Source organism: Syngnathus floridae, unplaced genomic scaffold (genome assembly GCF_059516105.1).
Source record: "Syngnathus floridae isolate MCC-2025c unplaced genomic scaffold, RoL_Sflo_1.0 HiC_scaffold_52, whole genome shotgun sequence".
In the NCBI taxonomy this organism is placed as follows: Eukaryota; Metazoa; Chordata; class Actinopteri; order Syngnathiformes; family Syngnathidae; genus Syngnathus; species Syngnathus floridae.
In genome coordinates, this window is record NW_028284081.1 from 58,494 (window position 1) to 72,500 (window position 14,007).

Consider the following 14,007-nt stretch of genomic DNA (forward strand, 5'->3'; position numbering starts at 1 on the left):
ACCCTAAATGGCCCGCGGACCAGCCGGCGGGACCTCGGTGAAGACCATCCGCCTCGCGGTGGTCCCTGGCCGGCTAGAATTCCGGGCCGCGATCGGTACCTTCGCGGGACCCTAAATGGCCCGCGGACCAGCCGGCGGGACTTCGGTGAAGACCCATCCGCCTCGCGGTGGTCCCTGGCCGGGTAGAATTCCGGACCGCGATCGGTACCTCGCGGGACCCTAAATGGCCCGCGGACCAGCCGGCGGGACCTCGGTGACCACCCATCCGCCTTCGCTGGTTCCCAAGTCGGCTAGAATTCCGGACCGCGATCGCTAACTCGCGGGACCCTAAATGGCCCGCGGACCAGCCGGCGGGACGTCGGTGACCACCCATCCGCCTCGCGGTGGTCCCCGGCCGGCTAGAATTCCGGACCGCGATCGCTAACTCGCGGGACCGCAATTGGCCCGCGGACCAGCCGGCGGGACCCGCTTGACTTCCTATCCGCCTTCGCTGGTTCCCAAGTCGGCTAGAATTCCGGACCGCGATCGCTAACTCGCGGGACCGCAATTGGCCCGCGGACCAGCCAGCGGGACCCACTCCACTTCCTATCCGCCTTCGCTGGTTCCCAAGTCGGCCACAAATTACGATTATTCGGCCTCTCGCTCTGGAAGTGCCATCGGCACTTGCTCGGAAAAGTGTCCGCCTCTTCTGGTTCCCTAGGTCGGCCGCCAAATGCGAAAAATCGGCCTCTACCCCGTTTGGGTACCAGGGGTAGGGTGCAGTACCAACTTTGGTCTTCAGGTGCGCCAGAGCGCGATGGTTGGTCCCACTAGTCAGCGTACTCATCGACGGTTTACTCCCCTTTCGCAAAATATAGTGGGCACGTATGTGCAGGACTGTTTATTTTTATTTTGAAAAATTTTCTAAGTGCCAGCGGACGCTGGCACACGACGTGTCCGAGCCACGATGGTGCCCAGGCCGGACAGCGACGGCGAAAAAGCCGATTCTGGAAGTTTCGAATATGCCAACGGCAAAAGCGGCGCGATGTGTCCGCCTCGGCTGGTTCTCCGGTCGGCCAGAAAAAGTGAAAATTCGGCCTCTCGCTCTGGAGGTCCGACGAACTTTGGCGAATATTTTCTAAGTGCCAACGGGTGTTACACCGTAATGTGTCCGACGCGGCTGGTTCCTCCGGTCGGCCAGAAAAAGTGAAAATTCGGCCTCTTCGCCTGGAAGTCCGGCCGACTTGGGCGAATATTTTCTAAGTGCCAACGGGTGTTGCGCCGAAATGTGTCCGACTCGGCTGGTTCCCCGAGTCGGCCCGAACGAGCGAAAATTCGGCCTCTTCGCCTGGAAGTCCGACGAACTTTGGCGAATATTTTCTAAGTGCCAACGGGTGTTCGGCCGTAATGTGTCCGACTCGGCTGGTTCCCCGAGTCGGCCCGAACGAGCGAAAATTCGGCCTCTTCGCCTGGAGGTCCAACGAACTTTGGCGAATATTTTCTAAGTGCCAACGGGTGTTACGCCGAAATGTGTCCGACTCGGCTGGTTCCTCCGGTCGGCCCGAACGAGCGAAAATTCGGCCTCTTCGCCTGGAAGTCCGGCCGACTTGGGCGAATATTTTCTAAGTGCCAACGGGTGTTACGCCGAAATGTGTCCGACTCGGCTGGTTCCCCGAGTCGGCCCGAACGAGCGAAAATTCGGCCTCTTCGCCTGGAAGTCCGGCCGACTTTGGCGAATATTTTCTAAGTGCCAACGGGTGTTCGGCCGTAATGTGTCCGACTCGGCTGGTTCCCCGAGTCGGCCAGAAAATGTGCAAATTCGGCCTCTTGCTCTGGAAGTCCTGCCAACTTGAGCGAATATTTTCTAAGTGCCAACGGGTGTTCGGCCGTAACGTGTCCGACTCGGCTGGTTCCCCGAGTCGGCCCGAACGAGCGAAAATTCGGCCTCTCGCTCTGGAAGTCCTGCCAACTTGAGCGAATATTTTCTAAGTGCCATCGGGTCTCTCCCGGAAAAGTGTCCGACTCGTCCGGTTCCCTAGTTCGGCCACATATTGTGAAAATTCGGCCTCTTGCTCTGGAAGTCCTGCCAACTTGAGCGAATATTTTCTAAGTGCCATCGGGTCTTGCCCGGAAAAGTGTCCGACTCGGCTGGTTCCCCGAGTCGGCCACGGAATGTGAAAATTCGGCCTCTTGCTCTGGAAGTCCTGCCAACTTGAGCGAATATTTTCTAAGTGCCATCGGGTCTTGCCCGGAAAAGTGTCCGACTCGGCTGGTTCCCCGAGTCGGCCCGAACGAGCGAAAATCCGGCCTCTCGCTCTGGAAGTCCTGCCAACTTGAGCGAATATTTTCTAAGTGCCATCGGGTCTTGCCCGGAAAAGTGTCCGACTCGGCTGGTTCCCCGAGTCGGCCCGAACGAGCGAAAATTCGGCCTCTTCGCCTGGAAGTCCTGCCAACTTGAGCGAATATTTTCTAAGTGCCATCGGGTCTTGCCCGGAAAAGTGTCCGACTCGGCTGGTTCCCTAGTTCGGCCACATAATGTGAAAATTCGGCCTCTTCGCCTGGAAGTCCTGCCAACTTGAGCGAATATTTTCTAAGTGCCATCGGGTCTTGCCCGGAAAAGTGTCCGACTCGGCTGGTTCCCCGAGTCGGTCCGAACGAGTGAAAATTCGGCCTCTTGCTCTGGAAGTCCTGCCAACTTGAGCGAATATTTTCTAAGTGCCATCGGGTCTTGCCCGGAAAAGTGTCCGACTCGGCTGGTTCCCTAGTTCGGCCACATAATGTGAAAATTCGGCCTCTTGCTCTGGAAGTCCTGCCAACTTGAGCGAATATTTTCTAAGTGCCATCGGGTCTTGCCCGGAAAAGTGTCCGACTCGGCTGGTTCCCCGAGTCGGCCCGAACGAGCGAAAATTCGACCTCTTGCTCTGGAAGTCCTGCCAACTTGAGCGAATATTTTCTAAGTGCCATCGGGTCTTGCCCGGAAAAGTGTCCGACTCGGCTGGTTCCCCGAGTCGGCCAGAGAAAGAGAAAATTCAGCCTCTTGCTCTGGAAGTCCTGCCAACTTGAGCGAATATTTTCTAAGTGCCATCGGGTCTTGCCCGGAAAAGTGTCCGACTCGGCTGGTTCCCCGAGTCGGCCCGAACGAGCGAAAATTCGGCCTCTCGCTCTGGAAGTCCTGCCAACTTGAGCGAATATTTTCTAAGTGCCATCGGGTCTTGCCCGGAAAAGTGTCCGACTCGTCCGGTTCCCTAGTTCGGCCACATAATGTGAAAATTCGGCCTCTTGCTCTGGAAGTCCTGCCAACTTGAGCGAAAATTTTCTAAGTGCCATCGGGTCTTGCCCGGAAAAGTGTCCGACTCGTCCGGTTCCCTAGTTCGGCCACATAATGTGAAAATTCGGCCTCTTGCTCTGGAAGTCCTGCCAACTTGAGCGAATATTTTCTAAGTGCCATCGGGTCTTGCCCGGAAAAGTGTCCGACTCGGCTGGTTCCCCGAGTCGGCCCGAACGAGCGAAAATCCGGCCTCTCGCTCTGGAAGTCCTGCCAACTTGAGCGAATATTTTCTAAGTGCCATCGGGTCTTGCCCGGAAAAGTGTCCGACTCGGCTGGTTCCCCGAGTCGGCCCGAACGAGCGAAAATTCGACCTCTTCGCCTGGAAGTCCTGCCAACTTGAGCGAATATTTTCTAAGTGCCATCGGGTCTTGCCCGGAAAAGTGTCCGACTCGGCTGGTTCCCTAGTTCGGCCACATAATGTGAAAATTCGGCCTCTTCGCCTGGAAGTCCTGCCAACTTGAGCGAATATTTTCTAAGTGCCATCGGGTCTTGCCCGGAAAAGTGTCCGACTCGGCTGGTTCCCCGAGTCGGTCCGAACGAGTGAAAATTCGGCCTCTTGCTCTGGAAGTCCTGCCAACTTGAGCGAATATTTTCTAAGTGCCATCGGGTCTTGCCCGGAAAAGTGTCCGACTCGGCTGGTTCCCTAGTTCGGCCACATAATGTGAAAATTCGGCCTCTTGCTCTGGAAGTCCTGCCAACTTGAGCGAATATTTTCTAAGTGCCATCGGGTCTTGCCCGGAAAAGTGTCCGACTCGGCTGGTTCCCCGAGTCGGCCCGAACGAGCGAAAATTCGACCTCTTGCTCTGGAAGTCCTGCCAACTTGAGCGAATATTTTCTAAGTGCCATCGGGTCTTGCCCGGAAAAGTGTCCGACTCGGCTGGTTCCCCGAGTCGGCCAGAGAAAGAGAAAATTCAGCCTCTTGCTCTGGAAGTCCTGCCAACTTGAGCGAATATTTTCTAAGTGCCATCGGGTCTTGCCCGGAAAAGTGTCCGACTCGGCTGGTTCCCCGAGTCGGCCCGAACGAGCGAAAATTCGGCCTCTTCGCCTGGAAGTCCTGCCAACTTGAGCGAATATTTTCTAAGTGCCATCGGGTCTTGCCCGGAAAAGTGTCCGACTCGGCTGGTTCCCTAGTTCGGCCACATAATGTGAAAATTCGGCCTCTTCGCCTGGAAGTCCTGCCAACTTGAGCGAATATTTTCTAAGTGCCATCGGGTCTTGCCCGGAAAAGTGTCCGACTCGGCTGGTTCCCCGAGTCGGCCCGAACGAGCGAAAATTCGGCCTCTCGCTCTGGAAGTCCTGCCAACTTGAGCGAATATTTTCTAAGTGCCATCGGGTCTTGCCCGGAAAAGTGTCCGACTCGTCCGGTTCCCTAGTTCGGCCACATAATGTGAAAATTCGGCCTCTTGCTCTGGAAGTCCTGCCAACTTGAGCGAAAATTTTCTAAGTGCCATCGGGTCTTGCCCGGAAAAGTGTCCGACTCGTCCGGTTCCCTAGTTCGGCCACATAATGTGAAAATTCGGCCTCTTGCTCTGGAAGTCCTGCCAACTTGAGCGAATATTTTCTAAGTGCCATCGGGTCTTGCCCGGAAAAGTGTCCGACTCGGCTGGTTCCCCGAGTCGGCCCGAACGAGCGAAAATCCGGCCTCTCGCTCTGGAAGTCCTGCCAACTTGAGCGAATATTTTCTAAGTGCCATCGGGTCTTGCCCGGAAAAGTGTCCGACTCGGCTGGTTCCCCGAGTCGGCCCGAACGAGCGAAAATTCGGCCTCTTCGCCTGGAAGTCCTGCCAACTTGAGCGAATATTTTCTAAGTGCCATCGGGTCTTGCCCGGAAAAGTGTCCGACTCGGCTGGTTCCCTAGTTCGGCCACATAATGTGAAAATTCGGCCTCTTCGCCTGGAAGTCCTGCCAACTTGAGCGAATATTTTCTAAGTGCCATCGGGTCTTGCCCGGAAAAGTGTCCGACTCGGCTGGTTCCCCGAGTCGGTCCGAACGAGTGAAAATTCGGCCTCTTGCTCTGGAAGTCCTGCCAACTTGAGCGAATATTTTCTAAGTGCCATCGGGTCTTGCCCGGAAAAGTGTCCGACTCGGCTGGTTCCCTAGTTCGGCCACATAATGTGAAAATTCGGCCTCTTGCTCTGGAAGTCCTGCCAACTTGAGCGAATATTTTCTAAGTGCCATCGGGTCTTGCCCGGAAAAGTGTCCGACTCGGCTGGTTCCCCGAGTCGGCCCGAACGAGCGAAAATTCGACCTCTTGCTCTGGAAGTCCTGCCAACTTGAGCGAATATTTTCTAAGTGCCATCGGGTCTTGCCCGGAAAAGTGTCCGACTCGGCTGGTTCCCCGAGTCGGCCACGGAATGTGAAAATTCGGCCTCTTGCTCTGGAAGTCCTGCCAACTTGAGCGAATATTTTCTAAGTGCCATCGGGTCTTGCCCGGAAAAGTGTCCGACTCGGCTGGTTCCCCGAGTCGGCCAGAGAAAGAGAAAATTCAGCCTCTTGCTCTGGAAGTCCTGCCAACTTGAGCGAATATTTTCTAAGTGCCATCGGGTCTTGCCCGGAAAAGTGTCCGACTCGGCTGGTTCCCCGAGTCGGCCCGAACGAGCGAAAATTCGGCCTCTTCGCCTGGAAGTCCTGCCAACTTGAGCGAATATTTTCTAAGTGCCATCGGGTCTTGCCCGGAAAAGTGTCCGACTCGGCTGGTTCCCTAGTTCGGCCACATAATGTGAAAATTCGGCCTCTTCGCCTGGAAGTCCTGCCAACTTGAGCGAATATTTTCTAAGTGCCATCGGGTCTTGCCCGGAAAAGTGTCCGACTCGGCTGGTTCCCCGAGTCGGCCCGAACGAGCGAAAATTCGGCCTCTCGCTCTGGAAGTCCTGCCAACTTGAGCGAATATTTTCTAAGTGCCATCGGGTCTTGCCCGGAAAAGTGTCCGACTCGTCCGGTTCCCTAGTTCGGCCACATAATGTGAAAATTCGGCCTCTTGCTCTGGAAGTCCTGCCAACTTGAGCGAAAATTTTCTAAGTGCCATCGGGTCTTGCCCGGAAAAGTGTCCGACTCGTCCGGTTCCCTAGTTCGGCCACATAATGTGAAAATTCGGCCTCTTGCTCTGGAAGTCCTGCCAACTTGAGCGAATATTTTCTAAGTGCCATCGGGTCTTGCCCGGAAAAGTGTCCGACTCGTCCGGTTCCCTAGTTCGGCCACATAATGTGAAAATTCGGCCTCTTGCTCTGGAAGTCCTGCCAACTTGAGCGAAAATTTTCTAAGTGCCATCGGGTCTCTCCCGGAAAAGTGTCCGCCTCGTCCGGTTCCCTAGTTCGGCCACGGAATGTGAAAATTCGGCCTCTCTGAGGTACCAGGGGTACGCATTTAGGTACCAGGGGTAGTCGCTGAGGTACCAGGGGTATGCATTTAGGTACCAGGGGAGACCACTACGGTCTGTTGGTCCCCCTAGTTAGTGTACTCATCGGTTTACTCCCCTTTCGCAAAATATAGTCGGCACGTATGTGCAGGACTGTTTATTTTTATTTTGAAAAATGTTCTAAGTGCCAACGGAAGCTGGCACACGAACTGTCCGAGCCACGATGGTGCCCAGGCCGGACAGCGACGGCGAAAAAGCCGATGTGTGTTTGATGGAAGTTTCGAATATTTTCAAAGTGCCAACGGCACTTGCGGGGTGATGTGTCCGCCTCGTCTGGTTCCCCAGGTCGGCCAGAAAAAGTGAAAATTCGGCCTCTTCTCCTGGAAGTCCGGCCAAGTTTGGCGAATATTTTCAAAGTGCCAACGGCACTTGCGGGGTGATGTGTCCGCCTCGTCTGGTTCCCCAGGTCGGCCAGAACAAGTGAAAATTCGGCCTCTTCTCCTGGAAGTCCGGCCAAGTTTGGCGAATATTTTCAAAGTGCCAACGGCACTTGCGGGGTGATGTGTCCGCCTCGTCTGGTTCCCCAGGTCGGCCAGAAAAAGCGAAAATTCGGCCTCTTCTCCTGGAAGTCCGGCCAAGTTTGGCGAATATTTTCTAAGTGCCATCGGCACTTGCGGGGTGATGTGTCCGCCTCGTCTGGTTCCCCAGGTCGGCCAGAACAAGTGAAAATTCGGCCTCTTCTCCTGGAAGTCTGGCCAAGTTTGGCGAATATTTTCAAAGTGCCAACGGCACTTGCGGGGTGATGTGTCCGCCTCGTCTGGTTCCCCAGGTCGGCCAGAACAAGTGAAAATTCGGCCTCTTCTCCTGGAAGTCTGGCCAAGTTTGGCGAATATTTTCTAAGTGCCAACGACTCGACCAGCGTAAAGTGTCCGCCTCGGCTGGTTCCCCATAACGGCCACCATAAGTGAAAATTCGGCCTCTTCTCCTGGAAGTCAAGCCAAGTTTGGCGAATATTTTCTAAGTGCCAACGACCCAACCAGCGTAAAGTGTCCGCCTCGGCTGGTTCCCCATAACGGCCACAACAAGTGAAAATTCGGCCTCTTCTCCTGGAAGTCTGGCCAAGTTTGGCGAATATTTTCTAAGTGCCAACGACCCAACCAGCGTAAAGTGTCCGCCTCGGCTGGTTCCCCATAACGGCCACAACAAGTGAAAATTCGGCCTCTTCTCCTGGAAGTCTGGCCAAGTTTGGCGAATATTTTCTAAGTGCCAACGACCCAACCAGCGTAAAGTGTCCGCCTCGGCTGGTTCCCCATAACGGCCACAACAAGTGAAAATTCGGCCTCTTCTCCTGGAAGTCTGGCCAAGTTTGGCGAATATTTTCTAAGTGCCAACGACTCAACCAGCGTAAAGTGTCCGCCTCGGCTGGTTCCCCAGGTCGGCCACCAAAAGTGAAAATTCGGCCTCTTCTCCTGGAAGTCAAGCCAAGTTTGGCAAATATTTTCTAAGTGCCAACGACTCAACCAGCGTAAAGTGTCCGCCTCGGCTGGTTCCCCATAACGGCCACCAAAAGTGAAAATTCGGCCTCTTCTCCTGGAAGTCAAGCCATGTTTGGCAAATATTTTCTAAGTGCCAACGGCTCTTGAGCCGAAAAGTGTCCGCCTCGGCTGGTTCCCCATAACGGCCATGAAAAGTGAAAATTCGGCCTCTTCTCCTGGAAGTCAAGCCAAGTTTGGCAAATATTTTCTAAGTGCCAACGACTCAACCAGCGTAAAGTGTCCGCCTCGGCTGGTTCCCCAGGTCGGCCACCAAAAGTGAAAATTCGGCCTCTTCTCCTGGAAGTCTTGCCAAGTTTGGCGAATATTTTCTAAGTGCCAACGACTCAACCAGCGTAAAGTGTCCGCCTCGGCTGGTTCCCCAGGTCGGCCACCAAAAGTGAAAATTCGGCCTCTTCTCCTGGAAGTCAAGCCAAGTTTGGCAAATATTTTCTAAGTGCCAACGACTCAACCAGCGTAAAGTGTCCGCCTCGGCTGGTTCCCCAGGTCGGTCACCAAAAGTGAAAATTCGGCCTCTTCTCCTGGAAGTCTGGCCAAGTTTGGCGAATATTTTCTGAGTGCCAACGACTCAACCAGCCTAAAGTGTCCGCCTCGGCTGGTTCCCCATAACGGCCACCAAAAGTGAAAATTCGGCCTCTTCTCCTGGAAGTCAAGCCAAGTTTGGCAAATATTTTCTAAGTGCCAACGACTCAACCAGCGCAAAGTGTCCGCCTCGGCTGGTTCCCCATAACGGCCATGAAAAGTGAAAATTCGGCCTCTTCTCCTGGAAGTCAAGCCAAGTTTGGCAAATATTTTCTAAGTGCCAACGACTCAACCAGCGTAAAGTGTCCGCCTCGGCTGGTTCCCCAGGTCGGCCACCAAAAGTGAAAATTCGGCCTCTTCTCCTGGAAGTCTTGCCAAGTTTGGCGAATATTTTCTAAGTGCCAACGACTCAACCAGCGTAAGTGTCCGCCTCGGCTGGTTCCCCAGGTCGGCCACCAAAAGTGAAAATTCGGCCTCTTCTCCTGGAAGTCAAGCCAAGTTTGGCAAATATTTTCTAAGTGCCAACGACTCAACCAGCGTAAAGTGTCCGCCTCGGCTGGTTCCCCAGGTCGGTCACCAAAAGTGAAAATTCGGCCTCTTCTCCTGGAAGTCAAGCCAAGTTTGGCAGATATTTTCTAAGTGCCAACGACTCAACCAGCGTAAAGTGTCCGCCTCGGCTGGTTCCCCAGGTCGGCCACCAAAAGTGAAAATTCGGCCTCTTCTCCTGGAAGTCAAGCCAAGTTTGGCAAATATTTTCTAAGTGCCAACGACTCAACCAGCGTAAAGTGTCCGCCTCGGCTGGTTCCCCATAACGGCCACCAAAAGTGAAAATTCGGCCTCTTCTCCTGGAAGTCAAGCCATGTTTGGCAAATATTTTCTAAGTGCCAACGGCTCTTGAGCCGAAAAGTGTCCGCCTCGGCTGGTTCCCCATAACGGCCACCAAAAGTGAAAATTCGGCCTCTTCTCCTGGAAGTCAAGCCAAGTTTGGCAAATATTTTCTAAGTGCCAACGGCTCTTGAGCCGAAAAGTGTCCGCCTCGGCTGGTTCCCCAGGTCGGCCACCAAAAGTGAAAATTCGGCCTCTTCTCCTGGAAGTCAAGCCAAGTTTGGCAAATATTTTCTAAGTGCCAACGGCTCTTGAGCCGAAAAGTGTCCGCCTCGGCTGGTTCCCGCGGTCGGCCTTCAAAAGCGAAAATTCGGCCTCTTCCCCTGGTAGCCCTGCCAACTTGTGCGAATTTTTTCTAAGTGCCAACGGCTCTTGAGCCGAAAAGTGTCCGCCTCGGCTGGTTCCCTCGGTCGGCCCCAAAAAGCGAAAATTCGGCCTCTCCCTCTTTAGGTACCAGGGGCTGGGGTACCAGGGGGAGGGTGCAGTACCAACTTTGGTCTTCAGGTGCGCCAGAGTACGCTAAATGGTCCCCCTAGTCAGCGTACTCATCAACGATTTACCCCCCTTTCGCAAAATATAGTCAGAACGAGCATGGGGGGCGCATAATTTACCCCACAAAATGAAAGGGCCCGGTGCCGAGCGCTTGGTCATGGCCGCCAGCAGCGCCCCTTGCTCGGTGGGAACACAACACGCAGGGTTGCACAGCACCCTGGAAGGCACACAGAGAGAGAGAGAAAAATTTTCTAAGTGCCTCTCTTGACGAAAAATGTCTAAGTGCCTCTCTTGACGAAAAATTTCTAAGTGCCACAGCGCTCGAAAATTTCCTAAGTGCGAGCACGGCTGTGAAATATTCAAAGTACAAGGAACGCTGGCAGAATCGCTCGACGGCCGTCTGCTCCCGGCGGCCGCCGTGAAGTCTCCCCTCCCGGGGACGGCTGTCTGCTCCCGGCAGCCGTCCTTAACCCCCTCCCCACACGTTGGCCGAACACCAGCCGAGGGCGAAAGGCTCGCGGTGTGGAAGGATCGTGGCCACGGCTAATCTAGCGATGCCCGCGTTGGACGGTCACACCGCACGACAGAGCGGGGCCTGCATCCGGCGCGAGGCGGCCTTCAGGCACGTGGTTCGAGACGACCTCACCCGCCCTAGCCCGGAGCGGAAAGACTTTTACAAGTCCAAGGAACAATGGCAGAATGGGAGGACCGGCCGCCTCCTTAAACACAGGCCGGAGAGATGGAGCGGGATCAGCGGCTCCGCGCATTGAGCGAACACCGGCCGAGGGCGAAAGGCTCGCGGTGTGGAAGGATCGTGGCCACGGCTAATCTAGCGATGCCCGCGTTGGACGGTCACACCGCACGACAGAGCGGGGCCTGCATCCGGCGCGAGGCGGCCTTCAGGCACGTGGTTCGAGGCGACCTCACCCGCCCTAGCCCGGAGCGGAAAGACTTTTCAAAGTCCAAGGAACACACTGGCAGAATCTCTCGACGGCCGTCTGCTCCCGGCGGCCGCCGTGAAGTCTCCCCTCCCGGGGACGGCTGTCTGCTCCCGGCAGCCGTCCATAACCCCCTCCCCACACGTTGGCCGAACATCAGCCGAGGGCGAAAGGCTCGCGGTGTGGAAGGATCGTGGCCACGGCTAATCTAGCGATGCCCGCGTTGGACGGTCACACCGCACGACAGAGCGGGGCCTGCATCCGGCGCGAGGCGGCCTTCAGGCACGTGGTTCGAGACGACCTCACCCGCCCTAGCCCGGAGCGGAAAGACTTTTACAAGTCCAAGGAACAATGGCAGAATGGGAGGACCGGCCGCCTCCTTAAACACAGGCCGGAGAGACGGAGCGGGATCAGCGGCCCGCGCGGAGGGTCTTTAAAATGTACAAAGTCCTAGGAACAATGGCAGAATCGCTCGACGGCCGTCTGCTCCCGGCGGCCGCGGTGAAGGGACTGTACACCCCACCCGGGGACGGCTGTCTGCTCCCGGCAGCCGTCCTTCCCCCCCTCCCCACACGTTGGCCGAACATCAGCCGAGGGCGAAAGGCTCGCGGTGTGGAAGGATCGTGGCCACGGCTAATCTAGCGATGCCCACGTTGGACGGTCACACCGCACGACAGAGCGGGGCCTGCATCCGGCGTGAGGCGGCCTTCAGGCACGTGGTTCGAGACGACCTCACCCGCCCTAGCCCGGAGCGGAAAGACTTTGAAATATTCAAAGTCCAAGGAACACTGGCAGAATGGGAGGACCGGCCGCCTCCTTAAACACAGGCCGGAGCGACCGAGCGGGATCAGCGGCCCGCGCGGAGGGTCTTTAAAATGTACAAAGTCCTAGGAACAATGGCAGAATCGCTCGACGGCCGTCTGCTCCCGGCGGCCGCGGTGAAGGGACTGTACACCCCACCCGGGGACGGCTGTCTGCTCCCGGCAGCCGTCCTTCCCCCCAAACCCACACGTTGACCGACACCGGCCGAGGGCGAAAGGCTCGCGGTGTGGAAGGATCGTGGCCACGGCTAATCTAGCGATGCCCGCGTTGGACGGTCACACCGCACGACAGAGCGGGGCCTGCATCCGGCGCGAGGCGGCCTTCAGGCACGTGGTTCGAGACGACCTCACCCGCCCTAGCCCGGAGCGGAAAGACTTTGAAATATTCAAAGTCCAAGGAACACTGGCAGAATGGGAGGACCGGCCGCCTCCTTAAACACAGGCCGGGCGAAAAATATGCGAATGTTGGGCGGAAAGACTTTGAAATATTCAAAGTCCAAGGAACACTGGCAGAATGGGAGGACCGGCCGCCTCCTTAAACACAGGCCGGGCGAAAAATATGCGAATGTTGGGTCTCATCCAAGAAAGGGAGTTACCGGCCGCCTCCTTAAACACAGGCCGGGCGAAAAATATGCGAATGGTCCATCCAAGGAAGGAGGACCGGCCGCCTCCTTAAACACAGGCCGGAGAGATGGAGCGGGATCAGCGGCCCGCGAACTGAGCGGCCGAGGGCGAAAGGCTCGCGGTGTGGAAGGATCGTGGCCACGGCTAATCTAGCGATGCCCGCGTTGGACGGTCACACCGCACGACAGAGCGGGGCCTGCATCCGGCGCGAGGCGGCCTTCAGGCACGTGGTTCGAGACGACTTCACCCGCCCTAGCCCGGAGCTGAAACTCTGCGAATGTTAACATCCAAGGATGGAGGCAACGGCCGTCTCGTTAAGCTGAGGCCGGAGGAAAGTCTGCGGATTCGGGGCATCCAAGGCAGATGGAGGTGCCGGCCGCCTCGGTAAACAGAGGCCGGACCGACCGACATGCGACCATGACCCGCCTTGGTAGGGCCCCCACCGGCCCCGGCTAGCGCCGGCGTTGGGTGGACGGTTCCTCCCCACTTGCGGGTCGCCCTCTAGCGCTACGGCCGCCGCGCGAGCGCGCGCTCCGACGCCGCCCCCGCAGGCCTAGCGCGAGCCGTACGGCAGCGAGACCGAGACGCCCCGATTCCACGCACGCACCTAGCGGCCATCAACGGAGGCCGAGCGCGCGATCCGACTCGCGGCACGCCACGTGGGCGTCCGCCGGCCGCGCCGGTCTACCGCGAAAGATGTTTCTCAAACCCTCGCCTAACCTAGGGACGGCTATCTCGGGAAGCCGCCCCCGCATCTGCACCTATCCGCTAAGCCCTCCCGACCACCGCGAAGCGGGAGGACGTCTATCGTGGCCGCCGGGGCGTATGACCCCTCCGCGTGAGGCGTGCGGGCTCGGGTGGGCCGCAACGACCGAGTCTGACTCGGACGGGGCGCAGCTTCCCTCCCGGTCGCAGCATCAAGCGCCGATCGCGCGACGTCACCAGCCCCCCGGGACGGTTCGTCGGGAGCACGGTACAGGCACGTAGCTCACTCTCCAGCTGGCCGCAGCGGGCCGCACCGACCGAGTCTGACTCGGCCGGGGCGCAGCTTCCCGTCTGGGTGACAGCGGCGACGAGCTGCGACTGTTGGCCGCCGCCCCTTCGTCCTTCCCGGATCCCCCCAGTGCCGACTCAACTCCGCATCCTGGCCGCAGCGAGATACCGTCGGGTTGCGGCGCCCGAGTCTGACTCGGGACGCGCGCTTCTTCCTTCGGACCACAGCGTACGTGCCTCGCGCGGGCAAAGTCGCCGGCACAGCGCCGCGCCCCCTCGACCAAGCGAGCCTCAGCCGGGCCGCGACGACCGAGTCTGACTCGGACGGAGCGCAGCTTCCCGCCTGGGTTACCGTGACGAGTCGCGGGCGGCCGTCGCCCTTCCCCCGGACCCCGCCGTGTTCCCTCGCGGTTGCTCCTAAGCCGCCTGCTCGAGCCCAACCGATGTGCCACCCCCGTTGCCGAGTTCGCTCTCCCCGAGCTCGTCTCCCCGTCAATACCGTTCCGTGACCGTCCCGC